Genomic DNA, 9,809 nt, shown 5'->3' on the forward strand with positions numbered 1-9,809 from the left:
TAAATAAAGAAACCACATGTTTATCACAACTTTTAAATGAAAAACAAGGAAATTGTAAAAAAATTAAACAACGAAATAATAAAATTGAAATAATAAAACAGGGAGTTATTTTAGTTTCAGCAGAAAATTATGTTCAGAATCAAAATTTAACAGGAACATACTCAATTACTTTCGAAAATCAAACAATAATTAATAACAAAACTTATGTAAATGTTGAAACAAAAATATGGAATTATTTAAAACATAACAATGTAAATAATTTTGAAAATTTAGAATATATTTAATCAACTAATGAACAACTAAAATTTGAAAATATAAATCTTTTAAATAAGCGAAATGAAGATATCAAAACACATTAATTATACTCAGTTGAGCAGAGCTCACAGAGTATATTAACTTTGATTGGATAACGGTTGGTTGTACAGGTATAAAGGAATCGAGATAGATATAGACTTCCATATATCAAAATCATCAGTATCGAAAAAAAATTCGATTGAGCCATGTCCGTCCGTCCGTCTGTCCGTTAACACGATAACTTGAGTAAATTTTGAGGTATCTTGATGAAATTTGGTATGTAGGTTCCTGGGCACTCATCTAAGAGCGCTATTTAAAATGAACGATATCGGGCAATAACCACGCCCACTTTTTCGATATCGAAAATTTCGAAAAATCGAAAAAGTGCGATAATTCATTACCAAATATTGATTAAGCGATGAAACTTGGTAGGTGAGTTGAACTTATGACGCAGAATAGAAAACTTACAAAATTTTGGACAATGGGCGTGGCACCGCCCACTTTTAAAAGAAGGTAATTTAGAAGTTTTGCAAGCTGTAATTTGGCATTCGTTGAAGATATCATGATGAAATTTGGCAGGAACGTTACTCTTATTACTGTATGTCTGCTTAATAAAAATTTGCAAAATCGGAGAACGACCACGCCCAATTTTAAAAAAAATTTTTTTTTAAATTCAAATTTTAAAAGAAAAGTTAATATCTTTACAGTATATAAGTAAATTATGTCAACATTCAACTCCAGTAATGATATGGTGCAACAAAATACAAAAATAAAAGAAAATTTCAAAATGGGCGTGGCTTCGCCCTTTTTCATTTAATTTGTCTAGGATACTTTTAATGCCATAAGTCCAAATTAAATTACAAATCCTTGTGAAATTTGGTAGAGGCTTAGATTCTAGGACGATAACTATTTTCTGTGAAAAAGGGCGAAATCGGTTGAAGCCACGCCCAGTTTTTATACAAAGTCGACCGTCTGTCCTTCCGCTCGGCCGTTAACACGATAACTTGAGCAAAAATCGATATATCTTTACTAAACTCAGTTCACGTACTTATCTGAACTCACCTTGTGTTGGAGTAAAAAATGGCCGAAATCCGACTATGACCACGCCCACTTTTTCGATACCGAAAATTACGAAAAATTAAAAAAATGCCATAATTATATACCATGTAACGAAGCTTTTTCGTGCCCCGTTGCTTCTTTGATATTTGCTTGGGTATACTCGCCGTGCCCAGGGTTCGTTTACAATAAATTTGTATTAAAGGGGCACCTTGCAAATCGATTTAATATAAGAAACTTCACTCTCTTTATTGGTTCTAAATTCTATAATATAAATAAAACGTGTTTGTATACTTCATTTTCAATTTCACTTGGATTATCTTGCGGTATCCTTGATTGCGGTGGCGGGCCTTAGCGGTCCGGCCGTATTCCGTTAGCCGGGTCCCGTTAATATGTGGCGTCGGTGCCTTGACGCGCCTTATGACGGCGTCTCTCTCTGCTGCGGTGCTCTGTCGCGCCTTACGTCGGCGTCTACTTGTATTGCTGAGGCGATGCTCTGTCGCCGTGTTCCGTTAGACGGATCCCGTTAGTATGTGGCGTCGGTGCCTTGACGCGCCTTATGACGGCGTCTCTCTCTGCTGCGGTGCTCTGTCGCGCCTTACGTCGGCGTCTACTTGTATTGCTGAGGCGATGCTCTGTCGCCGTGTTCCGTTAGACGGATCCCGTTAGTGTGTGGCGTCGGTGCCTTGACGCGCCTTACGTCGGCGTTCACTTGTATTACTCTGCTGCACCTTGCGTCGGCGTCTATTTGTATTGCTGGTTGCTGGGTGATTCTCTGCCACGCCTTGCGTCGGCGTCTAATCGTATTTGCTGGGCGATACTCTGTCGCGCCCTACGTCGGCGTTTACTTGTATTGCTGAGGCGGTGCTCTGTCGCGCCCTACGTCGGCGCTTACTTGTATTACTCTGTCGGTGTACCTCTGCTGCGCTCTGCCGCCGCGCTTGGTGCTGGCTTAGCCTGGCGGCGCTATGCGTCGCCGCGTTGACGTGACCTCTGTCGGCGTACCTCTGCTGCCGCGGTTCGCGCTGGCTTACCTTGGTTACGTTGTGCGTCGGCGGACCTCTGCTGCGCTTTGCTGCCACGCTCTGCGCTGGCTTACGTGCGTTGCCGCTCTGTTGCGGCCTCTGCCGGCGTACTTCTACTGACGGAGGTGAGCGGGTGTCATCTGTCGCTGTTGCGCGTTACTGTGGCGGGGCCTTTGGTCTTTGGGGGTGATGCGTAGAGAAGGTCAACCGCAATCACCGTTCCACGACTCGCTCCTAGAAAGTGGATTCCTATTGCATAGAGAAGGTCAACTGCAATAGGGATATACTTCGCTAGTAGCTCTGGTCACGACCACAGCTCCGTACTGACTGACTGCTTGTTTACGTGCGTTGCCGCTCTGTTGCGGCCTCTGCCGGCGTACTTCTACTGATGGAGGTGAGAGGGTGTCACCTGTCGCGGTTGCGCGTTACTGTGGCGGGGTCTTTGGTCTTTGGGGGTGATGCGTAGAGAAGGTCAACCGCAATCACAGTTCCATGACTCGCTCCTAGGAAGTGGATTTCTATTGCATAGAGAAGATCAGCTTCAATAGGGATATACTTCGCTAGTAGCTCTGGTCACGACCACAGCTCCGTGCTGACTGACTGCTGGTTTACGTGCGTTGCCGCTCTGTTGCGGCCTCTGCCGGCGTACTTCTACTGACGGAGGTGAGCGGGTGTCACCTGTCGCGGTTGCGCGTTACTGTGGCGGGGCCTTTGGTCTTTGGGGGTGATGCGTAGAGAAGGTCAACCGCAATCACCGTTCCACGACTCGCTCCTAGGAAGTGGATTCTTATTGCATAGAGAAGGTCAACTGCAATAGGGATATACTTCGCTAGTAGCTCTGGTCACGACCACAGCTCCGTGCTGACTGACTTTGGTGCTGCTGTGTCGCTCCTTTTATGGCTGTTTGGTATTGCTGGCTCAAATTGTTGCGTTGCCATGGTTGCCGTTCGATGATGCGAACGCTCGTTGCGTTGCTGAGATTTGTTAGTTTGCTGTGTTGGCATTAAAGTGTTGTGCTTGCCCGTTGTGTTGCTGAGACTTGTTGGTTGGTCTGCTGCTATAGCCTTTTGTGACTGGCTGTTGTGTCAATGCTGTATTGAACTTGTTGGTTGGTCTGTTGCTATAGCTTTTGTGACTGGCTGTTGTGTTAGTGTTGTATCGATTATGATGTATGCTGTATTGAACTTGTGGTTGGTCTGTTGCTATAGCCTTTTGTGACTGGCTGTTGTGTTAGTGCTGTATCGAATATGATGTGGGGTCGTTTTGTGTGGGCCAAATTAATGGTGTTATATTTGGTCCTCACACTCCCCCCCCCCCCCCCCCCCCCACTTCAGAAATTTAGCCCTCGGTGCCCAGTATTCGTATGCGGGCCCTGCCTTTTACCACCGTGACGGTGTATTCCCGTGTGCGAAAACTTAAGCGGGAGCGTCCTTTGCCTTCGGCGATGCGTCGGAAAATGTTTCGCACGCTTTCTGCCATTTTCGGGAATTCGTTTAGCGTTGGTCCATCCGCGTCGTGGGCCTCGATTATCACCTCTTGGTGGCCTGCTGTTGTTCTGTGTGGCTCTGTTTCGGCGTCTGGTGCTACCGGTTCAGTGCTGTCTTCCGGGATTGGTTGTTTGACTGTGTAAGGATCGTATGTGGTGGTTATGGTTTGCGTAGTCTTCGTGGACTCTCGGCCGTCCCGTAGAAATCGGTTCAACATTTCCGTGCGCTTCTGGCTCGCCATTTCCTCGGTGAACGGCTGTCTGCACAGTCCGGGTACTCCTTCTCCGCTACCTGTGTATCGCAATACCCTCTCCATGTTCTCGGCTACGTATACGCCACAGTCGTTGTTGTTGCATTGTGAGAGACCTCGATTACTAGCTCCTGGGCCTTAAACCCGTCATACCCGTACCGCTGTACATACTCCCACCGAAGGAAATCCACCCAAGCCTGTGTTGCGTGCGGAACTTTGGCCCTGTGCATCGAGTCCGCTATCCATGCGTACCGCTCCTGCCAGCATTCCGTGTCAGTGATGTGGTGTGTGACTGCTGCGTTCGTCAGGCCGAGTAGGTACCAGTGTTTGGCTACGTTGTGGGGCACAAGTATCACGCTCTTGCCAAACAGGTCGACGTTCCGGACCCAGCGGTGTATACGTCGGTAATTTTCCTCCGTGTTACTCTTCTGGATCAGCTGCCAGATCACGAAAGGGCTGAGAGTCGTATTGTGTTGTCCGTGTTGCTCTTCCAGTCCCTTTGCCCAAGCGTCAATGACGGTATCGGTTAGCCATCTAGATCCCTTGAGGGCGTAGAGGTCAGTCGCGTAGAGTGTTATGCTGCCTGGTCCTGCCGGGAATATTGTTTTGGTCGTTTCCCTCTCTGGTGGGGCTGTGTCCTCATTCGAGGAGAGCTCAATGATCGTTTGCTGTTGTTGTTGTTCCGGTGGGCCTGTGTCCTTGCCAGAGGAGAGCTCGATGGCTGCCGGCAACTGCCCTGCCTCCACGTCTATCCTACCCAGTGTGGTTGTTAGTTGTGATGTGCTGGTCTTGTTGTGTGCCTTGGCCGAGACTTCCTCCCATTTAGATATGCGCGTGGTGCGTGTCACGAGTTCCGTTGCCCGTCTGGCTGCTTCCGCCGCGCGTCTGATGTTGGTGCTGGCATAAGCTGCGGCTGCGGCTGACTCGCTGTTCGTGGTGCTGGTGTAGGTGTCTGCAGTGTTTGGTGATGTGATGGTGCGTGCGACGTCAGCGTACGTGTTTGCTTGTTTAGTTGCACGCATGTTGTTGACGTCGCCGCCTGTGGTGTTCGGTGGTGTGATGATACGTGCGACGTCAGCGTACGTGTTTACGCGCTTAGTTGCACGCGTGTTGCTGACGTCGGCGCCAGTAGCGCTAGGTGGTGTAACGTTGCGTGCGACGTCAGCGTACGTGTTTGTGCGTGTGGTTCCACGCGTGTTGCTGACGTCGGCGCCGGTAGCTGCTTCCAGCAGTACTACCCTGGGGCGCTTTGCTTCCTCCTCCTCGTAATGCTAGCGCATACGCTTGACGCTGTCGTTTAGTTTGGCGTTATGGCTCTCCATCTTAGGTTGTTGGTGTTTTGTTTTTTTTTTTTTTTGGAAAAGAAATTCGTAGCAAAAGCACGTGTTGTCACCTCGGTAGTTTTGCGATGGAATGACCGGTTGTCGTTGTTTTGCATAATGCCGTCGTGCTTGAAGTTACTGTTGCTCGGTGCTGTTATACTCTGAATGGTTCCAGATGAGGCTCCAGGGGTGTCGTACCCGGCGTTATCCGTTCTTGATGATGTTGAATTTTGAATAGTCCCAGGGCTGTCGTTCCTGGCGATATCCGTTCTGGCTGATGGTGTACTTTGAATAGTCCCAGGGCTGTCGTACCTGGCGATATCCGTTCTTGATGATGTTGAATTTTGAATAGTCCCAGGGCTGTCGTACCTGGCGATATCCGTTCTGGCTGATGGTGTACTTTGAATAGTCCCAGGGCTGTCGTACCTGGCGATATCCGTTCTTGATGATGTTGTTCTCTGAATAGTTTCTGGCGCGGCTTCCGGATTCGGTGTGTGCTGGGCAAGGGGTCTAGTTAGCACGAGGTGGCCTTCTCCACATGATATGGTGGCTCCCATGCTTCCTAGCGTATCTAGGCCCAGTATGATGTCGTCGATCGCTCCGGGCATGACGTGTAAAACTGTGTGGAGTGACGCTTCTCCGAGGCGTACCTCAGTCCTTATGGCGTCGAAGATGGTAGTGCTAGTCCCGTCTGCCATCGTTATTTTGGTGGCCACTCTCACCATTTCTCCGCTTCCCGAGTTCACCACACGTTCTGCTAAGCTGCTCGAGACGAAACTTCTTGATGCCCCTGTGTCGGTGACTGCCTCGGCTGATTCCGCGCCGAGCTTGCCTACGGCGTAGAGGCGACCATGCTCTTGGTACATTGTTACTGCCGTTTCAGCGCTGGGTTCCTTGGGTATCGTTACTGCCGTTTCGGCGCTAGGTCCCTTGGGCTCACGGTGCCTTCTTCTTCGTGGAGCCCTCTGTCGTTTCCCTGACGTCGGCGGCAGCATTCGATGGTTCGTATGTCGTTGCGGCCACATTCCCAGCAAAAAATTTTCTTTGGGTTTCGGCACCTATTGGTGTCATGTCCTCGTTCGCGCCATCTCCTGCATACGCCGTTGGGGTCGTATCTCTGATTGCTTGGAGGCGTGCGATTCGTTAGGTTCGGTGGTGGTGGTGGTTGTGTTTCAGGTTTTGATGATGACACCCGGGTTGTGTCACTGGCGATGTGTCGCGTAACTTCGCGGTGATGTCCGCCTGATGATCTTCGATAGTCCTCGCGTATGTTCTCGTATTCTTCGGCGAGTGTCAGGAGCTCTGCGAGATTAGTGAAGTCGCTCCGACGGATGTAAAGTTTGTAATCGGGGTGGCTGTTACGGAAGATTCGTTCCATCCGCTGTTCGCTGGTGTACCCTGCGTGTCTCATCAAGCTCTGGATTCCTTGTACGTAGTCCTTATACCTCTCCTTGTTGTGCTGCCTTCGTTGGCGTATGTCGTCGTCGAGCCGCTCGAAGTACCTGACTGGTAGGTAGAAACGTAAAAAATCCTTTTTGAAGCTTGTCCACTCTCCCCAGTGCGCATTGTTATTGCGGTACCATTGTAGCGCGGCGCCCCCTAGTAGCTCGGGCATGGTTTTTGGCAGGAGGTCCACGTTTAGCGCGTATACTTCGGCTAACTCCTCTAACCGTTCGATGAACGCTAACGGGTCCCGTCCACATTCATACTTTACGGACCACTTTCTTACCTGGTCGATGATAGGCGCGAACACCACGGTCGGTGCTTGAGTTACCTGGCATGTATAGTTCATGGCTGGTGCCGTCATTCCCGCTGGTAAGTACGCTTGCGTGGGTTGAGATGTGCCGGTTGATGATGCCATAATTTCTGATGGTACGTGCTGTTGTGTGGGTACTGTATTCCTGGGAGGAAACGCGAATTGAGCTTGTTCTACTATTGTAACGGCGACCTTTGGTGTGCCTCCTCCGTTCGACGGAGTCGGTGTCTTAACCTCATTTACGTCGCTCATGTGCGTAGTTTCCTTGTAGGTGGCTTGTAGGGATAAAAATTTTTCATGGATTTCCTAGTAGGTATTTGCCCTTGAGGCCAGTGCTGCTATGCGCTTTCGGATTTCTCGGTTGGTACCTGTCTGCTCAATACCCAATTCCTGTGTGATGGATATAAGCTGCTCCTTTGAAATTGTGTCTAACCACGTGGTATCGATCTGGTCGACCATTTTGTGGTTAGGTTTCTCGTCAAGAATGTTCCTTCTGACGCGCTAACGATTTGCAGGGTCTGCTCGGGCGCCAATTGTAACGAAGCTTTTTCGTGCCCCGTTGCTTCTTTGATATTTGCTGGGGTATACTCGCCGTGCCCAGGGTTCGTTTCCAATAAATTTGTATTAAAGGGGCACCTTGCAAATCGATTTAATATAAGAAACTTCACTCTCTTTATTGGTTCTAAATTCTATAATATAAATAAAACGTGTTTGTATACTTCATTTTCAATTTCACTTGGATTATCTTGCGGTATCCTTGATTGCGTTGGCGGGCCTTAGCGGTCCGGCCGTATTCCGTTAGCCGGGTCCCGTTAATATGTGGCGTCGGTGCCTTGACGCGCCTTATGACGGCGTCTCTCTCTGCTGCGGTGCTCTGTCGCGCCTTACGTCGGCGTCTACTTGTATTGCTGAGGCGATGCTCTGTCGCCGTGTTCCGTTAGACGGATCCCGTTAGTATGTGGCGTCGGTGCCTTGACGCGCCTTATGACGGTGTCTCTCTCTGCTGCGGTGCTCTGTCGCGCCTTACGTCGGCGTCTACTTGTATTGCTGAGGCAACGCTCTGTCGCCGTGTTCCGTTAGACGGATCCCGTTAGTGTGTGGCGTCGGTGCCTTGACGCGCCTTACGTCGGCGTTCACTTGTATTACTCTGCTGCGCCTTGCGTCGGCGTCTATTTGTATTGCTGGTTGCTGGGTGATCCTCTGCCACGCCTTGCGTCGGCGTCTACTCGTATTTGCTGGGCGATACTCTGTCGCGCCCTACGTCGGCGTTTACTCGTATTGCTGAGGCGGTGCTCTGTCGCGCCCTACGTCGGCGCTTACTTGTATTACTCTGTCGGTGTACCTCTGCTGCCCTCTGCCGCCGCGCTTGGCGCTGGCTTAGCCTGGCCGCGTTGACGTGACCTCTGTCGGCGTACCTCTGCTGCCGCGGTTCGCGCTGGCTTACCCTGGTTACGTTGTGCGTCGGCGGACCACTGCTGCGCTTTGCTGCCGCGCTCTGCGCTGGTTTACGTGCGTTGCCGCTCTGTTGCGGCCTCTGCCGGCGTACTTCTACTGACGGAGGTGAGCGGGTGTCACCTGTCGCGGTTGTGCGTTACTGTGGCGGGGCCTTTGGTCTTTGGGGGTGATGCGTAGAGAAGGTCAACCGCAATCACCGTTCCACGACTCGCTCCTAGGAAGTGGATTCCTATTGCATAGAGAAGGTCAACTGCAATAGGGATATACTTCGCTAGTAGCTCTGGTCACGACCACAGCTCCGTGCTGACTGACTGCTGGTTTACGTGCGTTGCCGCTCTGTTGCGGCCTCTGCCGGCGTACTTCTACTGACGGAGGTGAGCGGGTGTCACCTGTCGCGGTTGCGTGTTACTGTGGCGGGGCCTTTGGTCTTTGGGGGTGATGCGTAGAGAAGGTCAACCGCAATCACCGTTCCACGACTCGCTCCTAGGAAGTGGATTCCTATTGCATAGAGAAGGTCAACTGCAATAGGGATATACTTCGCTAGTAGCTCTGGTCACGACCACAGCTCCGTGCTGACTGACTTTGGTGCTGCTGTGTCGCTCCTTTTATGGCTGTTTGGTATTGCTGGCTCAAATGGTTGCGTTGCCATGGTTGCCGTTCGATGTTGCGAACGCTCGTTGCGTTGCTGAGATTTGTTAGTTTGCTGTGTTGGCATTGAAGTGTTGTGCTTGCCCGTTGTGTTGCTGAGACTTGTTGGTTGGTCTGCTGCTATAGCCTTTTGTGACTGGCTGTTGTGTCAATGCTGTATTGAACTTGTTGGTTGGTCTGTTGCTATAGCCTTTTGTGACTGGCTGTTGTGTTAGTGTTGTATCGATTATGATGTATGATGTATTGAACTTGTGGTTGGTCTGTTGTTATAGCCTTTTGTGACTGGCTGTTGTGTTAGTGCTGTATCGAATATGATGTGGGGTCGCTTTGTTTGGGCCAAATTAATGGTGTTATATTTGGTCCTCACAACCAAATACGAAAAAAGGGATGAAACATGGTAATTGTATTGGTCTATTGACGCAAAATATAACTTTAGAAAAAAACTTGATAAAATGGGTGTGACACCTACCACATTAAGTAGAAGAAAATGAAAAAGTTTTGCAGGGCGAAATCAAA

Source organism: Eurosta solidaginis, chromosome X (genome assembly GCF_040869045.1).
Source record: "Eurosta solidaginis isolate ZX-2024a chromosome X, ASM4086904v1, whole genome shotgun sequence".
Classification (NCBI taxonomy): Eukaryota; Metazoa; Arthropoda; class Insecta; order Diptera; family Tephritidae; genus Eurosta; species Eurosta solidaginis.